The following is an 18,728-nucleotide window of genomic DNA, read 5'->3' as shown; positions in this document are numbered from 1 at the left end:
GATTTTACACGGCTGCATTAGCAACGTTGTTTTGGTGAAATCTTGCGGCAAGAAGTCAATGCGGTTAAATCAAGCTGAACAATGCATTATGTCCTAAGTAACGTTGATCGAGTCTCTTCGTCGACTTTCTCTTTCGTTAATAACTTGAACTTGGATACAGAACCGTTTCTTGTCGTGTTTGTCGTAATACGCCTTTTTAATGCACCACCAACGTAGAGTGCGCCACGCGAGTTCGAGAAGAAACGTCAACCAAACCGTTTGTTTACATCAGAATAACTATTTTCCCCAACGCAAATTAAAACATTTTCATTCAACATCTTGCCAATTTCTTGGTAATTGTCTTATTGTACGATTTTCCACAGATCTGAACTGATTTGTACCTTAACTATTCACACACAAGAAATCTGGAAGATCATAACCACTAAGGCACTTTTCTAATTTTCCATTTTTCTCAACAAAAATATTTCTGAACACCAGCAGGATCTTTGCAAAAACGTTACAAAATTAAATTTTTCAACTGTTGATTAAGTTCTCGAGCATCTCAGATGAATCAATTTATCAGGAAAAGTAAAAAAGTTTTCCGCTTCCTATGTCTCAAGGCAAAAATTTCTGCTCACAACACTCTTTTTGACGTTCTCCTATTCACCACCAGAGGCTGAATCGATCGTTTAGTTTCAATTAAAAAGGCCTATAGAATTTAGATAATTCAGGGTAACCATGTCAGAAGGGTATAACTCGAAACGTAAACAATGACTTTGAACATCGATTTCTCTTGAATGACTACACACGCACGGAATCTGACTACACCAGCTCATAGAACAAACATTTCTCTGTCAGTTGATTCAGTTAGTTTGAGTGTGTGTGTGGGTTGTCATTCGTAAGAAACCGACGATCCAAGTCATTGTTTACGTTTCGAGTTAGACCCTTCTGACATGTTTCCCCTGAATTGATCTGTGTGCTGAAAATGGCTGGGAATGTCTTAACGTGGCCGTGAGGATACAACGAGAAAGTCGACCAAGAGAATCCTAATTCAACGGAGGGAGACAGTCCCGGCCGACGCTGGACTGAACTTTAAGGGAAAGGGGATTAATCGCTGCGGTTTTCTGCGCGTCTCCCGGATGCATTATCATCAGTCAGTAGCAGCAACGGTGGTAGCGTGCACACACAGTCACAGATAAACCATGAAAACTCACAGCGGGGGTGTGGTGTGGACAAGATTTCGATTTTGTGGCGCGGCTGCCGGTGTCTATTTAATACCGTGAATGGAAAAATTGTACAATTTTTCCAGCCAGGCGCGAAACCGAAACGAAGGGATTCCCGATGGCTTCCCTCCGTGTTCGGTCGCATTTTAAGTGGTGCGGTAACGAGCAGCTCAGATTGTACACAACCGAAGGGGGAGGTGGAAAATGTTCGGTGTTTAGGGAACGATTTTGTCTCATTTCGTTCGCCGTTCTTGTGACTACCGACGCGACGCACTACTGCAGAGCAGCAGGATGTTTTGGATGGGTTTTGTTTACATCTGTATTTTTTTGGCTGACTGATGTATTTTTTTGGTCGATGTTGTTTTTGTCGAAGTCGATTCAATTTAAATATTTTACGGAAAATATGATATGTTTGGCTGCGAGGTGTTTAAAAGGGGTCAACTGACAGACGGTTGGCCTTTCTAAATAAATCAATTCGGAGAATTCGGGGCGGGTAGGATTACCGTTGGTGCACGAATAGAAGTCGAAACAATCATCCGGCGGTGTTGGAACATCAGCGGAGTGAAACGGTTTTTGATTCATATGATTATTTGACGGGGACAAATGTTGAACGAGATTGAGCAAATGTTTATGGAGTTTTTTTTTTCTAAATTTGAAATTCATTTGGTTTTAGTATTCCTAGAGTAAGACATGGTATTTTGGACGTCTGAATCAATGCCCTTTAAATGCAAAGTGATAATCGCTCTTTTTTCTGGCATTGCATGTACGAGTTCCGACCCGGGAAATCTTTCCAGCTCAATTCATCCATTCTGAAAGACGAGAACTTTTTACTTGGTCACCATCTGGCCGTAGTAGTTTTATCAGTGGTAATTTACCATGTTTGATTCCGTAACGCTTCACCACTTTGTTGATCACCCAACCGGCATTCAGTTCCATGATTCGTTTCTCACTCGGACCATGTTCGCCGTGGTTTGCTTTCCAACCATCGCCCAGCTTTTACAGGTGTTCTCTGGTCGGCACTGCTTTTCGCTAGAGACATCATACTTCTCTCCATTTGTCCGATCGTTGGACTGTCTGACCGTCACCTCCCCAAGGGAAGTCTGAATCCGGTTGAAACTCCCACTAGAACGCTGGCGACGCATCTTTGACTGAATCGATGGCTTTCGGGAGAAACTCCTCCCGGTTAGCGTTCATCAGAGTCTGAAGAGCATCTGGACCAGTTTCCTCTGATGATGCACGCTCGCTTCGTCTACTTACCACCGTCACCTGTGGTTCATCCGAGTCCTCATCATACTCCAACCCACTAGAAGCTATTTTCCTGTCGGAAATTCTAGATAGAGCTAGAATTAGGGCGTAAAAGCTTTTGTAAACAATTCCTTCTCTCGATGATTTCTAGGAAGTTAAGGCTCTCCCACGCAAATCAACATCATCATCCGATAGGGGAAGACTTCCCCTACCCGATGGTTTTGTTGATTTGCGTGGACGTGCCTTGAATTCCTAGAAATCATCGAGAGAAGTCATTGTTTACAAAAGTTGATTCGCCTTAATTCTAGCTCTATCAGAATTTGAAGTGCCTTCCCCGGAGAACGCTCGAAGCTTCGATTCGGTGACCGAGGCCGTTGCTTATTAGGTTCAGAGTGTAGTCCATTTCAGAGAAAATTTAAGAGCAACCGAGAGTCACAACAGTTAGGATCTGGGATAGGATTCCACTGCTTGTTGTTTTATTTCTTAAAAAAAAAAACCATGTTACCAAACATAGCATTATTCAAACAAAAAATTCAGTCTGATGTCACTCTTGGCACTGCCGGCACAGTTGCGGCACACCTGAGGTACACTAAGCAAAAAAGTTGGCGCAAAATAAGTGTGTAGAGTGACCACCGCTTCCTTTGATCTCCCCTTTGTATAATTGGAGGTGAACATTTTCCATATCAGTACCAACATTTCAAAGGGGCGTAGTTGCATTTGTAAACAATGGCTTTAACCATCGGTTTCACGCGAATAAAAGCTCACTCATATAAATATAATTACACCAAACGGTAGAGGAAAGTTTCCTCGACCAGCTAGCACTGTTAATTCGGAGGGGTGAGCTTTAATTTGAGAGAAATCGACGGCTAAAGCCATTGTTTACAAAAGCAATTACACCCCTTTGAGATGTTGATACTGATATGATTTTTTTCCCTTTGGGAGGGGACCAGAATTAGAGGTGAACATTTTGCATATGATTTTTTTCCTTTGGTCCCCCGCTTTGCATAATTGTAGGAGAAAATTTTTCATATGAATTCGAGGGGGACGAAACTCCCAGATTTATTCAAATTTTATGAAAAAATAATCTTTAGTTTGGTAAATCAATTCATATCTGAATAAATCCACTTTATTCGATATAATCTCTGAAATTAATAATATCGTTTTCTATCCATCATATTTCTACAATATCGGGTCACATCTCTAACTATCTCATGGCAGATTACGGTGTTTGAGGACGCCGCGAAGGAGCGTCTCGGTGCGGTCCAATGCGATGTAACCATTTCATTCTCCCACTGTTTGAATGGTTGATGGAGTAATGGAGAAACATTCACATTGCCTCCCCTGTCGTATGGGGGAAGAAACCAAAGGATTCTTCGGTTTCAATAGAGAGGAATTTAACAGTTAAAAAAGGAAGCAAGACAATATAAGGACGATGATCAGATAATGTCACGGTTTTGAAGTGTTCCAAGTCGAACGTGGAAGTGGTTGCGAAGGCAAACGAATTTCGGCCGATGGCTGGATTTCGGAAGTATTCAGTGAGAAATGGAGGTCTAGATCCTATGGAAGAAACTCGTTGGTTGGGAGCTTCATACGAAGAGCTTAAAAGAAAGTGACAGCCAGTCAAACCGTGATACACACTAAACATTAAATGAGAGAACGGTTAGATAATTCTGACTCATTCAAGATAATCGGTGAATACCGGATGACATCAGATGATATCGGCAAGCGCGTATTATTATTCTTTATGAATCGAAGAAATTCACAAAAATCGAATTTATGAAGCAAGTTTGATTGAAATCTGTTAAATGAAATGTAGAATGGATTACTTTCGTCCCCCTTGTATGAATTGCATAATTGAAGGTGACAATTATTCATATGATTTCTTCTCTTTGGGTCCCTCCTTTGCAAAATTGGAGCTGGAAATTTATCCTATGATTTTTTAAAAAGGAGGAGAACATTTTTCATATTAATTTTTCCCCCTCGATCCCATTTTTTGCATAATTTTAGGTGAACATTTTTCATTGGAATTTTTCTCTTTGGGTCCCTCCTTTGCATAATTGAAGCTGAATTTTTTTTCCCTTTGGGACCCCCTTGCATAATTGAAGAAGACAATATTTCATATAAATCTATAGCTTTGGTAGCATATTTTTCATATGAATTTATCCATTTGCTCCCCCCCCCCCGTTGCATAAATTGCAGGGGAAATTGTCATATGATTTCGTACCTTGCCCCCCCCCCCACTCTTTTGAATATTTGAAGGTGAAAATTGTTCATATGAATTTTTCTCCTGCATAATTGGAGCTGGAAATTTTTCATATGAAATTTTTCCATTGGTCCCCGTTTTGCATATTTGAAGGAGAAAATTTTTCGTATGAATTTTTTTTCCATTTGGTCCCCTCTTTGCATGATTGCAGGTGGAATTTCTTTATATTAATGTTTCCCTTCGCAGGACTGAAAGATAAAACTTTTCATATGAACCTTTCCCTTTGGTTCCCTTTTTGCATAATTGGAGGTGGATATTTTTTCTTTAGAATTTTTCTCTTTGGTCCCCTCTTTGCATAATTGAAGGTGAAGATTGTTCATATGACTTTTCCCTTTGGGACCCCCTTTGCATAATTGGAGCTGAAAATGTTTCTTTATAATTCTTTTCCCTTTGGGACCCCCCGTTGCATAATTGGAAGAGACAATATTTCATATAAATCTAAAGCTATGATTTGTTTAATTTGGTCCCCCTTTTACATAATAAGAGGAGAACATTTTTCATATTATTTATTCCCTTTGGTCTCCCTTTGCATCATTGGGGGTTAACATTGTTCATCTTTGGTCCCCCCTTAGCATAAATGGAGGTGAACAATTTCCATATGAATTTTTCCATTTTCTCCATTTGCTTAACTGGGGGAGAAAAATGGTTTTGGTCCCTAATTTACATGATTGGAGGCGAACATTTTTCATATTATTCATTCCTTTTGGTCTCCCTTTGCATAATTGGAGGTTAAAACTGTTCATATGAATCTTTCCCTTTGGTCCCCTCTCTGCATAATTGATGGTGGTATTTGAGCCCCTCCTTTGCATAATTGGAGCAGAAAAAATTTCTTTATGATTTGGGACCCCCTTTGCATAATTGGAGGAGACAATATTTAATATAAATCTATAGCTATGACTGTTTTCCCATGTGGTCCCCATTTACATAATTGGGGCGAACATTTTTCACATTATTTATTACCTTTGACCCTAGCTTTGGCCCCTTTTGCATACTTGGAGGTTAAAATTGTTCATATGAATCTTTCACTGCATAAATGGCGGTGGACAATTTTTATATGAATTTTTCCATTTGCTCCATTTGCATAACTGGGGGAGAAAAATTTTCATATGAATTTTCGCTTTGGGACCTCCCTTTTCATAATTAGAGGAGACAATATTTCATATAAATCACTAGATATGGTTTTTTTCATTTGGTCCCCTTTTACATAATTGAAGGCGAACATTTATCATATTATTTATTCGCTTTGGTCCCCCCCCCCTTTGCATAATTTCAGGTTAAAATTGTTCATATGCATCTTTCACTTTGGCCCCCCTTTGAATAAGTGGAGCTGGAAAATTTTTATATGAATTTTTCGATATGCTCCATTTGCTTAACTGAGGGAGAAAAATGTTCATGATTTTTTTTCTTTGGAACCCCCCTTTGCATAATTGGAGCTGAAAATTTTTCTTTATGAATTTTTCCCTTTGGAACCCTCCTTTGCATAATTGGATAAGACAATATGTCATATAAATCTATAGCTTTGGTAGCATATTTGTCATATGAATTTTTCCATTTGGTCCCCCCTTTGCATGATTGGAGGTGGAAATTTATCATATTAATTTTTCCCTTTGGGCCTCCCCTTCGCATAATTGAAAGTTAAAACTTTTCATATTAATCTTTCCTTAGCATGATTGAAGGTGAAAATTGTTAATAAGAATTGGGCCCCTCCTTAGCATAATTGGAGCTGAAAATTTTTCTTTATGCCTTTTTCCCTTTGGGACCCCCTTTGGATAATTGGAGGAGACAATATTTCATATGAATCTATAGCTATGATTTGTTTTACATTTGGTCCCCCTTTTACATAATTGGAGGAGAACATTTCTCATATTATGTATTCCCTTTGGCCCTAGCTTTGGCCCCTTTTGCATACTTGGAGGTTAAAATTGTTCATATGAATCTTTCACTTTGGTCCCCCCCCCCTTTGAGTAAATGGAGGTGAACAATTTTCATATGAATTTTTGCCATTTACTCCATTCGCTTATCTGAGGGAGAAAAAATTTCATATGAATTTTCCTTTTGAAACCGAGGGAGGCGACACATCTAAATCTCAATTCTAGATGCTCAAAAAATCTCACACTAGCGGATCAATCTTCGAAAAATCATCTTTCATTTCTCGCATCTACTTGCATCGTGCTTCATCTTTTTGCAGGAAATCTTCAAAATCGACATAAATCTTTCTTCAATCTACTCAAAGTGCGTGCAGCTAGCCACATCAAAACACAATGTTTTCTGCATCGTAGATAGAGTCGCCCCTCTTGTTTGGAACCCCCTTTGCATAATTGGAAGAGACAATATTTCATAGAAATCTAGAGCTATTTTTTTTTTTTTCATTTGGTCCCCCTTTTACATAATAAGAGGAGAATATTTTTCATATTATTTATTCCCTTTGGACCCCCTTTGCATAACTGGAGGTTAAAATTGTTCATATGAATTTTTCGTTTGGGACCCCCTTTGCATAATTGGAGTTGAAATTTTTTCTTTACGAATTCTTCCCTTTGGGACCGCCCTTTCCATAATTGGAGGAGACAATATTTCATATAAATCTATAGCTTTAGTAGCATATTTGTCATATGAATTTTTTTCCATTTGGTCATTGGTCATTTTCATATTAATTTTTCCCTCTGGGCCTCCCCTCGTATAATTGAAAGTTAAAACTTTTCATATTAATCTTTCCCTTTGGTCCCCTTTTTGCATAATTTAAGGTGAACATTGTTCATAAGATTTTATTTCTCTTTGGGCCCCTCTTTGCATAATTGAAGGTGAACATTGTTCATATGAATTTTTCCCTTTGGGGCCCCCTTTACTTAATTGGAGGAGACAATATTTCGTATAAACCTATAGCTCTGTTTTTTTTTTTAATTTGATGTCCCTTTTACATAATTGGAGGCGAACATTTTTCATATTATTTATTCCCTTCGACCCCCCCCCCCTTTTGCATAATTTCATGTTAAATTGTTCATATGAATCTTTCACTTTGGTTCCCCCTTTGCATAAATGGAGGTGGACAATTTTCATATAAATTTTTCCATTTGCTCCATTTGCTTAATTGGGGGATGAAAAATGGTCATATGAATTTTCCCTTGGGACCCCCTTTGCATAATTGGAGCTGAATTTTTTTCTTTATGAATTTTTGCCTTTGGAACCCCCCTTTGCATAATTATTGGAAGAGACAATTCATATTTCATATATATCTAAAGCTATGATTTTTTCATTTGGTCCCCCTTTTACATAATTGGAGGCGAACATTTTTCATATTATTTATTCCCCTTGGTCCCCCTTTGCATAATTGGAGGTTAAAATTGTTCATATGAACCTTTCACTTTGGACTTCCCTTTGCATAAAATGGAGGTGTACAATTTTCATATGAATTTTTCCATTTGCTCCATTTGCGCTTAAGGGGGATTTCCGGTTCAATTGACCTAAACTTTGGATTTTTTTTCCAGGGAACTGGTAAGAGTTAGAGACCTGAGTTTTTTGTCAAATCTTTATTCATTCTTGCTCTACAACTGGGAATTTTTTCAAGTCCAAAAATCCAAAATGGCGTCCAATATGGCGGCTGCTCGGCGGGTAGCCGTACAAAATTTGACAAAATGGCGGTAACTAGGTAAACGACTTTTTTTTTCAAATGCCCGCCATTTTGTCAAATTTTGAGACTTTTCAAAGATTCTAGTTCATTCCATTCTCTGAACTATACTCTTCAAGAAACTGAGCCGATTTTCTTTCTAGGTGACGATTTGCGACCTCTAGGCTGCTCGCAGTTTTGGGAAGTACCCGCCGGGCAGCCGCCATATTGGACGCCATTTTGGATTTTTGGACTTGAAAAAATTCCCAGTTGTAGAGCAAGAATGAATAAAGATTTGACAAAAAACTCAGGTCTCTAACTCTTACCAGTTCCCTGGAAAAAAAAATCCAAAGTTTAGGTCAATTGAACCGGAAATCCCCCTTAACTAAGTGAGACAAATGTTCATATGAATTTTTCCTTTGGGACCCCCCCCCCCCCTTTGCATAATTGGAGGAGAAAATATTTCATATAAATCTATAGCCATGATTTTTTTTTTCCATTTGGTCCCCCTTTTACATAATCCCCTTTTGTATAATTGAAGGTTAAAATTGTGCATATGAATCTTTCACTTTGGTCCCCCCTTTGCATAAATGGAGGGGACAATTTTCATATGAATTTTTCCATTTGCTCCATTTGCGCAATCCCTTTGGGACCCCCCTTTGCATAATTGGAGCTGAATTTTTTTCTTCCTTTTGGACCCTCCCTCCTTTACATAATTGGAAGAGACAATATTTCATATAAATATATAGCTATGATTTTTTTTTTTCCATTTGCTCCCCCCTTACATGATTGGAGGCGAACCTTTTTCATATTATTCATTCCCTTTGGACCCCCTTTGCATAATTGGAGGTTAAAACTGTTCATATGAATCTTTCCCTTTGGTCCCCTCTCTGCATAATTGAAGGTGGTCTTTGAGCCCCTCCTTTGCATAATTGGAGCAGATTTTTTTTTTATTATTTTTCCCTTTGGGACCCCCCTTTGCATAATTGGTGGCGACAATATTTCATATAAATCTATAGATATGAATTTTTCTATTTTGTCCCCCCTTTGCATAATTGGAGGCGAACATTTTTCATATTATTTATTCCCTTTGGTGCCCCTTTGCATAATTGGAGGTTAAAATTGTTCATATGAATCTTTCACGTTGGTATCCCTTTTGCATAAATGGAGGTGGGCAATTTTCATATGAGTTTTTCCATTTGCTTAATGTAATATGAATTTTCCCTTTGGGACCCCCCTTTGCATAATTGGAGGAGACAATTTTTCATATCGCATCATGAGATTTTACTTAAGACAGCTTCTGTCCACTTCACCTAGGCTATCCGGAACATGTCCGAATGATGCCAATATAGTTCTTACGGCCCTCAATATGACCGCCAATGGATATGGCTTTGAATTGTCGTGTGATTTGATGTGTCTCATGATGGATATTGATTTTAAAAGATTTTACGACCTCCCCGGGGATACCCAGAACACGTCCGGGTGTGGCCAACATGGTGCTGGTCACTCATCACGACTTTTATTGATCTTATTTTCGAATGCTCATGTGAATTGATTTATCGCATGGTGGGTTACATACTCGCCGGAATATGTTCCGGCCATTGCTCTGGAACCAGCGGAACGAATCCAGAAACACGCAATAACGTTCTATGGGACCATGGTATCTTTCTACTGTTCAATACTGTGCTAAAATAAAGCAGCATCGTCATGCAATTGTGACTGACTTGGAAGTGAAAATTTGTCTTATCAATTTAATGGAACTGACCTAAAGCACTCGAAATTTATCTTAAGTTCCCGATAAGATTTTTCTGATAATCATCATGGAACTGATCTAATTTCTCACAACTCCTTTGCTCCTTTGTTTGTCCACGTACAAATCGGAAAATTTTCATTCCGGTTTTACGAAATTCAAATTACTTTCAAATTAATGTGAACCTACAATCTGTGTTGCTCCAGTCCTCTCAGTTTCAGAAAACCTTGGACGGAGTTAATATCACTTTGAAGAGTTAACCTCGACGACGACGACGACGACGACGGCAGTAGTTGCAACAAGGCAGCATCATTGGAGCCGTCCCTGCTCAGTTAGTAGGTCGGTTCTCAGGATTGGGTTGTCGTCGTCGTCGTCATCGGTGTAATGTAAAACCGCGGAATGTTTGTTAGTCGTCCCGTCTCGGTAACTTCCTCCAAATGGACACACGCCGCACCGCACCGACCATCAAACGGTAATGTAGTAAGTGCAATGCAAACTAGAGAACGACGCAGATGGAGCTGGCCAAAGACCGTGAAGAGGGGATGAGGAACGGGAAGTAATGGCTTTTAGAATGAAGCACTTATACAGGCTTTGGGCAGGGTAGGGCAGAACTCGCTGCCGCTGTTGTTGCGGCTGCTGCTTCTTGGCTGTGTAGTTTCGATCGATGCAAAACTAGCAGCTAATGCTGAACAGCAGAGACACAACGGACAACGTGCGGTCGAAATGGAATGAAGATAAAAAAAAAGTGAAGGGAAGGTCAATTCCCAAAAACGGATTCGATTCGATTCAAAGCGTGGCAGACTGCAGTGCCGGCGGGTTGATAGAAAAATAATTAGGAATGCAAACAGGGGAAGGTGAAATATTGGAAATTGTTTGCATATACTAAGCTTGGTCGGTTTGCTTGCAGGGCTCTATGCTTCGAGATATGGCAGCATTGATGAGTGATTGAATTTTAGCTCAGGTTTGTCGTGCCAAGGGGAAGTTTCGTTTTGATTGCGTAACTCAGTTCTAATGGAATAATTTCCAAATGATAGCGTTATCTTCACATGAAGTTTGCATTTTTGGCGCAAATATCAGTATCAATACCTACAAAATGCTCAATTTCACTAACCTCGCTAACCACCTCATGTCAGTAGCAGTTCACACTGTTGAAATATCAATATCAGTCGCCTCAATGTCCGCGCAAATGTTTCTTATGTACGCCAGCTAATCGAGTATCTTTAGAAAACCAATCAGTAATATTAAAACAATGCAACGATTAGCGAAAAAAAAAATTATTGAGATAAAAACAAGATGTTCAACATTTCCCTAGTGATATTCTTATGGATAGTAATATCAAAGCCTGATATCATGCTCCCTACGAAAATCAGTGTCGGAAGTGAAATTCAGTGCTACATTGTTGACACCAGGCAGCTCTGAGCTGTACTAAACACTTTGTATGAATGCTCTTAAAAAAGATTTTCCTACGATGTGTTAACGATAAAATTTGCATACCATTTTACATTGCACTCACTTGGAGATTATTTTCAGTGTAACATAGCACGTTCTGGCATCTAAACAAAAAGTATCGTTATTAAGGATGAGATTGAACCAAGAAATCAGCAATGGAAGCCTTAATGGATTGTCAAAAGACTCCCTCCTTCCTACCTCTTGCCTAAATAATTGGTCATGCATTTTGAAAATGTATATGATTCGCCAAAAATAGCTCTGAAAACACCGAAATATCCCCGAAAATAGTCTAATATTAAAAACAAAAACTTTTGAAAACCATCAAATTTTCTTGATTACGCTCTAAAATAGCACTGAAAGTAACAGTAATATCTTATGCAATTAATTTTATTTGCCCAATCTCTTTCATTTTAACTGCACCGAGCAACTGTTTCAACAACGCACAGTGGTCCAGAAGCCGTATTTAGGTGAAACAAATTGTTTGTTGCTGACTCAATAGGTACGAAATTTGAAATAGATAAGATGTTTTTTAAATCAATTCAAGCCCTGCAAAATATAATTTAATAAAATTTGATTTCAATCAATGTTCCCCTTACCTTTCAAGAATAAAACGACCGCCAGACGTCCGTCCCAATGGAAATTCCTTATTAATTTTGTCTCACTGCTCTGCCAACACGGGGCGGCAAATCAACAACACAAATTTCACTTCCTAAAATCCTAACTCCACCGAAACTCGGAAATCCTTCGCCAGAAAGATCCGAAATAAAGTTGTTTTCACACTTCTTTCACATTCTCTCGGAAGTCGAAGCTGTAAACAAAATTTCTTTTCCCCCTTACGGCAGCAAGCTCTTGGAGGGATTTTTCACTTAATCCTTGAAAAGTGGATTCTCGCTTTTTTGCTTCCTTTTTTTTTGTTTCTTATCTCTTCATCTGAACCATCAAAAAAATTGAATCCTCGCACTCTTGATCCCGCACTGTTCTGCTGATTTTATCAGACGAGCTCTTTTTTTTTCTTTTTGAACCACAAAAAACTGCAATAATTTTCGTCTTTTGCTCACTCTTTCAATCAAAGTCGAGACAATTTTTTTTTCCCTGTTTTGCACCCAAGGATCAAGATGATTCTTCTTAAATTTTAGACAATCTTCACCGTCCTTGCACTTGCACAGGCTTTTCCAAAACAAACCAAATTCAAACTCTCAACACTTGATTCAATCGTCACACATCACAAACTTTTCTCCACCATCCAATCGGAAAACTCATTCGAGATTTTCCATTGAAAAATTCGATTTTTCCTCTAGGAAACCCCCAATCTTCCAGTTCGCGAAGGAACCGATGCGGCCATTGATTCCGTCCGACATTCAGTACTACTGTTGGTGTCCCTTTCCGGTGCGTTCGGGTTGTATGCGTTTCCCGTCTCTGTCGGGCGCATGTTTCGAGAACGATGCCTCCCTCCGACGCAAAGCGAACCTGATTCGACATGCCCGATAATCGGTGGTGAGAAAGGGAGAGAAACGAAACAGAGAGCTGTCAAAATACATGTTCGAGCGGAAGAGAGCTTTTTTCTTTGTTTTGATGTTTCTCTTTCGCGTCGATGCTGATGGGAGAGCGAGCTTTCGCCGAGATGAGCGACTGTTGGTTTCGAGGGGTAGGAAGCTCAAATAGGGTGGGGCAAAATTTGAAGTTGATCAACAACAAAAAAAAAATTGCATTTCAATTGGGAGATTGCCGTAAAAGCTCGACGCAGATGTCGCCACTGCATGATGATGATAATGTTGACAGACTGCATATAAAATTCATGAAAATTAGCATTAAATCATAATTTTCATCAAGCCTGCGTAGAATCGTTCCAATGTAACATTCGAATTGAAGAAGAAAATGTTTTCACGATCAGACTGATGTGCATCTTTGACTTTTCCAGATGAACTTACATAAGATATATTCATTACATTTCACAGCTCCATCAATGCTGCATGGTACAAATGATGTAAACAGAAGTAAATTGCTCAATTACTCAAAATAAAGATGATTTGTCATCTTGTTATCACTTTATATACCATCGAGCACCATTTTATAGTATGGTGCCAGGGGCATCCCACTCTAAACTTTGTATTTCTCGCATTATACTCAGAAAGTTCTTACTGATATCTAAGATACCTGTAAATACTTAAACATACTTAAGAAATATTTAGCTCTAGTTAGTTAGTTAGCAACGGTGGTAGCTAGACAGATTTCATTGTTTATTTACCCGGTGTCATCTGGGATTTTGTGTGTGCGTATTTAGAAATTCAACTATTATTTTAAATTTATTACTTTTGTGTAGGAATCGAAGAGGAGACCGTTTTGATTCAAGGAATATTACATTGCCAAACTATTAACCGGTCATTCAAAGGAAGAATAAGGAGCTATTTGGAAAGTTATTGTAAAAGAAAGTGCATTTGAAAGCAAACCCTCGAAACAAATTTGTCTATCCAAAAACCTTATCGATAGATGGTTTTTGAATAGACAAATTTGTTTTGAGGATTTGCTTTCAAATGCACTTTTTTTTACAATAACTTTCCAAATAGCTCCTTATTCAGGTGAACCAATTGGAGATGGATTTTTCGTCCATTAGGATCTTGACCGTGGGACGATAATTTCAGGAATTTACGCTAATTGAAGCTGAATACGAAGTTGTGAAAGCTTTCCGCACCATCCGTACTTATGGCATCCGGAAAGCCACATCTCCTAGATTTCCCCCGAATGAGTTTATTGTAGAAGTGAATCACATTTCCTCGGAATTGAAACCTTCGAAGCTCTCCTGGTTAAGGCTTATTATTAAGGCTGGACATGACGAACCAACATATCCGCTTTGTGTTAGCCTCGGAATCGCTTTAAACATTGTTTGGGAAATTGTTTGAAATAAATTCATACGTTTTATTTTAAGATTATTTTACACGAAATGAGAAAAAATAAGTTACGTTCTTGAAGTACGGAAATTTACGTATTCTCGTCAATCCAAGCAGCGTCTGAACTTCTATTAGCGATTTCTCAGCGTAACACACATACATGACAGGTTTGTTTGTTGACATTTATCTGCTGCTTGCTGTTCTACCAATTCCAATCGACAGAATTGATCAAAACGGATTGAACATGTTTTTACAACGCTCCAAACTTCTCAGGCGAGAGTAACTATTGTCGGCAGTCTCTTTTTCTTCGGCAGCCTTTCCATTTGAACTGCGTGTTAACCAGCTGTTCTATTATCGGCAACTCGAAATCAGCCGTATTTTGTAGTATGTATATTTCATTTAAAGAAAAATATGGTATAACAGGAATTCACAGTCGTAAAAATGTAATCAGATTGAAGCTGAAAAGGTAAAGAATCGGCTTAATACATTCAGCGAAGAGTTTTGATGGTAAAATACAGTGAAATAAACGTTTCAATTTCGGTTGCTGAAAACAGTCAATGGGTGCCGAAGCCATAATTTACCCTACATCGTTTTATTTGGAATATCAATGGTTTGAAATTAATTATTATTACAGAACAGATTAATATCTTCCTTCTTATTCTTACTGGTTTCAATGCCTAAAAGTTAGAATATCAAGTTGATTTCACATAAATCTTTCGGCTACTATCAGGATACTCATTCAACTCCCTCACCAGTCCGTCGTAACTCATCTTTACCGATGTAAGTTTCTCAAAACGCGTCACGATACGGCCACCAGGTGCAATTGCAATCAGTTAAATTTCAAGGCAGCTATGCTTCATTGTGTTTCTATTGCTCTCTGACAAATAACGAGCGTAGTCCTAGTATCCTAGTCAATAATTCCATACTCATGCAGCTTGCGGTAATTCTTAGCTGAAATTCCGTCCAACATTCACTTTTATTATGGCAGTTCAGACTGGTAGGTTAGGAAGGTCAGTTTGGAATCTGATTGCGAGTCTGGACGAAAACGGCATCATTAACCTCCAGTTAAGCAATAGAATTCAAAAGTTTGATATCAGCCAGGTCGAAATCAAATAATTCTGAACGGATAAATTCTCGATCCAACAACAGTCCCTGTTCCAACTGGTTCACTGAAAAAAAAAATTGTGTTTTGATGATCTATTTCGTAAGTAGAATTAAAGTACTTACTCATAAACATGATTACACTGCTTTATTTAGTTTTAACACATTAAAATAAAACATTGACGAAATATACAACAACAAATAACAACATTAGAAACCGGTTACTACGATTAAAAAAATCAAAAACTTAAAATGCTTAAAAATACTTAAGAATACTTATCAGATACTTGGAAGTACTTAATTGATACTAGAGCTATAGTTTAGAGTGGGATGCCCCTACACACAAAGAACAAAAATTGTTCAAATAAAAATATTGTATTTTCAAATTGAAAGTTTCTCAAAACTCGCAGTTTCAACTATGAAAATATATAAATCGAAATTTATGTTTTTGATTTGAAAGTGCTTCTTTCAATTTTGACGTGTAATTTTAAAAGTGCATTTTTTTAAATGAAAAGTTATTCAACTGTCAAAAATACCGACATTTTTCATAGAGCTTTTTGACGTTTAATCGGCGCACACTTGCACCGTTTAAATCGAACGAGTGCGAGCAAGAGGAAAATAGATTAGTGGGAAAACATACCGTGCATTCATCCATGTGTGCTAGATAGAGAAAGACGATTAAACGTCAAAAAGGTCTATGGCAGCACTGAACCTTCATTTACCGCCTTTTTTACATTTTTTTTTTTGCTGCTCCTCTTTTCCCTGGCTTAGACCGACATTTTTAATAGTGCGTTTCAAAATGAGAGATCAGTTTGTTCAATTCCGCCGGAAAAGTAGTGGAATCAATCCGGATCAAGTGCGAAAACGTGAGCATCGATTGGTAATGTTATTCTGATTGTGCGACCCTTTTTTATTGAGGACAATGACTAGGATAATGATGAAAAACGGAGAGAAATGGTGACGTTTCATGAAGATTTCGTTCTCTGGCGTGGGTGGAACCTACGTTTCATAAATACTTTTAAATAGCTTCCAGTAAATGATTCTCTTAACCCGGTCGCGGTGTTGACCTATATATATGATTATATTCAGGTGATTGGTTAGAAATTTAAGGGAGTAAATTTTCCCCATATGAATGCAAAGTACATACATATCGTCTTTTTCTCCACTAACAGCTCCTCTTCCACTCAATCAAGAAGCTATCGATTATTGCCATGGGTCTGAGCGAGAAGCAAAGCCGCATTTAACTGATCCTGAGCCTGATCCGAACATACGTGGGGCAAAGACAGTCCAATGAAGTTGTCGGCTATGACAAAAAGGCAAACCCTGAGATGGATTTAAGCAAGATGCAAGTGGGACTGTAAGTTAATGTTAATTTAATTAATGAAAATTAGGTGGCTTGTAACCTTTTCGTTTCCGGTTTTATGTAGGCAAAATCCACAGCGGAGATTGAAGATGATGACTGATTCGCACCGTAATTCGATTGCCTAGGATGTTGCTTTCCCTGTTCGGAGAGGAGAGCTACCGAATAATCTGTTCGCATCAGAACACGGAACCATCATGTTGTAATCGCTTTTGACCATAAAATACTACCTCCGGACATTGATGGAAGACCCCGATTCAGGGGAGCAACGGTGAACGAGAAACTGAATGGTGAACCCTTCCCAAAGCTGGTATGAACGATTTCTGTACCAGCGAATACAACGTGCATTGCCGTTGGAATCCACCAGGCTGCCAGTACCTGGTCCACGTTCGAACCGATGGACCCCCGTCCAAAATTGATCGTTCGATCCCCAAGGTAAAGATCGAGAAGGAAGACAGCCACGATGTCAACATCATCGCTATTAGCCTCGAAAACGACTAATAATTATAATTTATTATATATTTTGGAAACAAAAGAAATATATGTGTGACCTTTCAATCAAATTATAAAAACTTTAAATGTAATATTTATTTTAATTTATATTAAAAAAAAATAGTTATTATGTTGAAAATGCTTGGTTTTAAATTGAAAATATTTTTTTTTCAGCTTAAAATGGCACATGTTATTTTAACTATGCAGAATTTTCTCGTAAAACCTATGTTTTGAATTAAACGTAATCCACTTTTAATTTCTGCACTACCAAACTTTTTATTTGACAGTACTACAATTATTTTTAAAAGCTTAAACTTTTAAAAGAAAGTAGCAGGAAACTTTTGAATTGACAGTTGGATTACTTTCATTTTGAAAGCCAAGCGCTTTCTACCAAAAAGAACCAATGCAAACTTTTAATTCGACGAATGTTTTTTTTAATTTTATTAGCGATTATTTTTTGTGTGTAGGTATGGTGCGTGTTGAGTAAATCAAGTTCCGTTGCGTTTTCCGTCGAAAATAGTAAGTATCAATATGTTTTCCTAAAAACGGCCAAAATCAACATTTATTGAATATTGGAATCCTATACTACCATTTCTCCATTATCACCAGCATGATACAATCTTTCCTAAGTAAATTCACTTAATTTCCACTTTCATCCTAGTGGAAATCGCACATATTCACCATTTTCCGAAAAATGCAGCTGCGCAGGAGGTAACCTCTAGCTGTGGGTGTAAACTTGTTATGCATAATTTTCTCGATAATTTTCCATGAAAACATCTCCGATCCATACAGAAATAATAACCGTTAGTTTGCAAACACGTTTTCTTACACGATTCAAGCAAAAGTTTCCACCGGAAATTATTAGTTTTTCTTTATGTACCGCTTTGCCCCAAAAATCGTCTTTTTTACCTGGAGAATTTAGAAACTATCCTCCTTCTAGTAGTTCTCACTTCGAAATGTAGGTGGCGAAAGGTTGGAAATGTTTCACTGCAAGACGCCAATCATTTTCTAAAACAAAACTCGATTGAAGGCCATATCTCGAGTAACATTTGAAATGGACCTATGTCCAAAACGTAAACAAATCAGGTTTTGAAACCAATCTTCTTACACTCAAAAATATAAGTAAACAAAGAAAGTTTAAAATGTAATCATTTAATGTATTAACAATGTTTATACATTGATTTGATTAAAATTTATTTTAAAATTATACTAAGTCCGAAAAACAGCGATAAATTTGATAAGGGGTGTATACCGCTGATTTAGTCTTTGACAAGAGTTCAAATATTTAACAACAGAATATCAACATCTTATTTACTAATGTAAGTTCCGAAAAACCATAAGTGAAAAGCGGGATGTGAGCTGAAAAAGTACTCCGGTTTT

General features: G+C 38.0%; 1 protein-coding gene across 2 annotated transcripts in view; it reads right to left on the bottom strand.

Moving 5' to 3' along the window:
• The window catches only part of LOC135704698 (uncharacterized), a 397,828-nt gene extending 384,975 nt beyond the window's left edge, over window positions 1-12,853 (bottom strand). For both annotated transcript variants that reach the window (XM_065226178.1, XM_065226177.1), the window contains exon 1: window positions 12,107-12,853. The gene's annotated coding sequence lies outside the window, so the exon portion shown is untranslated. The remainder of the gene's footprint in view (window positions 1-12,106) is intronic.
• Between the last annotated feature and the right edge of the window lie 5,875 nt (window positions 12,854-18,728).

The sequence above is a fragment of the Ochlerotatus camptorhynchus genome, unplaced genomic scaffold (assembly GCF_037179485.1).
Source record: "Ochlerotatus camptorhynchus isolate MF236.1 unplaced genomic scaffold, CSIRO-AGI_Acam_v1.1 ptg000246l, whole genome shotgun sequence".
Lineage (NCBI taxonomy): Eukaryota > Metazoa > Arthropoda > Insecta > Diptera > Culicidae > Ochlerotatus > Ochlerotatus camptorhynchus.
Note: the sequence above shows the minus strand (reverse complement) of the source record. Positions and strands in the feature narration are given on the sequence as shown.